General features: G+C 43.9%; 1 pseudogene; it reads right to left on the reverse strand.

Moving 5' to 3' along the window:
• Positions 1-488, reverse strand: part of LOC150031075 (18S ribosomal RNA) — a 1,736-nt pseudogene extending 1,248 nt beyond the window's left edge.
• Between the last annotated feature and the right edge of the window lie 2,012 nt (positions 489-2,500).

Consider the following 2,500-nt stretch of genomic DNA (forward strand, 5'->3'; position numbering starts at 1 on the left):
GATATTGTAATTTATTATCACTACCTCCCCGTGTCAGGATTGGGTAATTTGCACGCCTACTGCCTTCCTTAGATGTGGTAGGCGTTTCTAAGGCTCCCTCTCCGGAATCGAACCCTAATTCTCCGTCATTCGTCACCACCATAGTAGGCCACTATCCTACCATCAAAATTTGATAGGGCAGAAATTTGAATAATGCGTCGCCGACACGATGCCCATGCGATCTGTCGAGTTATCATGAATCATTAGAGCAACGGACAGAGCCCGCGTCGACCTTTTATCTAATAAATGCATCCCTTCTAGAAGTCGGGGTTTGTTGCACGTATTAGCTCTAAAATTACTAGGTTATCCGAGTAGCATATACCATCAAACAAACTATAACTGATTTAATGAGCCATTCCCAGTTTCACAGTCTGAATTAGTTCATACTTACACATGCATGGCTTAATCTTTGAGACAAGCATATGACTACTGGAAGGATCAATCAGGTAGCATTCCTACACGACATTGCAGCTCATATGATAGCACCAACCGCCCTCCGACAGGACGACAACAGGCACTAAATCAACACGGGCCACGAGTGTCATTCGTTCAAGCAATATGCAGAGGCAACACGTTCGAGAGACTTCCCGAGCATATCATGCCGCCAAATGCATCGCATCTGAGAGAGCGAGCACCAACGATGTGGGCCGCAACAAGCCTTGGAAAGACTGAAGCGGAATGTGACGCGAGCTTTAGGGTTTGTCGTGCACCCAACTAAGGCTGCCGACAGAAAGGGACTAATGAGACGCGACACTTCCATCGCGTGAGGTACCAATGCAAGAACCGATCAATTTCAGCCGCTCGAAACACTTCTTCGGGGCACGTCAATGAAAAGGAGTCGACATTGATAGTTCGATGCCCAAGCACCGACCCTGCCAACCTAAACTACCAGATCACCACTCACGCGCCGTACGCCATCTGAGTCGAACAACACTCGACTATCCGCACCCCTACCCTACAGCAAGGATGCAGAGTCATCAAACGAGGCCGAGCACGCAACGTCGTGCACGATCGAACAACTCTCTCTCACAACTCTCCAATTTCATTCCAGTTTTTGCTTCGAGGCGACCCCTTCCATCCCATCAAACAAAGGAAAGACTGCAGGCCATCTAGTCTCGCGAGGGATAAGTCCATCTAGACCATGCAAGAAACCATGTGCTTTTGCATCGTCCAAACAAGCCCATCCTTTTAGCTCAACTCAACATCCTGCTATTTCTCTCCGTCCGACGCAAGGACGTGGACCTCTGACCGCGTCCAAGCCCCAAGCATATGTTGGTATTATGTTGCACACTATGCTTGGAGCATGGACACGGCGACAGGGGTACCCCCACGCCCCACCCATGCAGGCAAGTCGACCCCCCATATAGGGCATTCTGAATAATTTTTGGCCTGGCAGACTTGCATATGTCAAATGACGAGCTGTCACTCACTCAAAAAAACTCAAGTTTTATAGTGTCTCATGGCATGGACGTGATTGGACTATGATTGGGACACTCAAATTAGTGTGCAACACAAGTTTCATAATTTTTTAAACAATCAATAATATTTTATGAATATTTTATTATTAAATATTAAAAATAATAATAATATGGTTGGAGGTGGCAAAAAATTCTGATATCTTGTTACAATCATTTTTTTATGTTGTTTAGTTTCTAAAAAAAATTTCAAGTCAATCCGAGCATGGGAAGATAGATTTCACAATTCATGGTTGGTGTGTCCTAACATGCACAAGGTTGGTGTCAGTGCATACACGTTGTGTGGCTGTCCCAAGTCTTAGGTTGTCGCATTGTGTGAACATGATTGATCTTATATTTGGTAGACATCATTGTTTTATGTTTATGGGTTACCAACAAAAGATTCAAACAATCCTAACATTAGAACATAGAATTCATGTTTCATGGGTGTTACATTTCATGGCATGCACAAGGGTAGAGTCATGGCACATAGAAGGTCGGCGTCTCTGTGTTGTGTACCAACACTCTTTAAGCGAAAGAGTAATGTTTTATTGGAATGATTATTCTATCATTGTTAATTTCAGAACACATGTTTTAGTGAACATCAAAAGTTAGTTATACGTTGTCGTTTGGGTGTACAATATATGTGTTGCATGGATGGACTAGATATTCAAAGCTTAAGCATATTAGACCGGGTTGGACCCATGGTTTCTTCAACCATGTGCAAACAAAGCCTCACTAGTTAATATACACTTTACCCAATGATTTAAGAATCAATCCAATTTGAAGTTAGGCCTTTACAATATCTAATCTACTCCTTTCTTAATACATGCTAACCTCCATGGACAAACATAACCTTCATGTATCTTTGGGAAAAGGATTGATGTTGTGCGTTGGATGAGGGAGGGAAAAATAAGACACTGTGGGGGATGGCGAGCATAGGGGTGATGCATGTCTGCACAAATGCTTGTGTAAGGGTGGGCGGGTGGTCATCGGTGGGTATGGCG

The sequence above is a fragment of the Benincasa hispida genome, unplaced genomic scaffold (assembly GCF_027475165.1).
Source record: "Benincasa hispida cultivar pf3 unplaced genomic scaffold, pf3_genome.v1.1 HicScf1492, whole genome shotgun sequence".
In the NCBI taxonomy this organism is placed as follows: domain Eukaryota; kingdom Viridiplantae; phylum Streptophyta; class Magnoliopsida; order Cucurbitales; family Cucurbitaceae; genus Benincasa; species Benincasa hispida.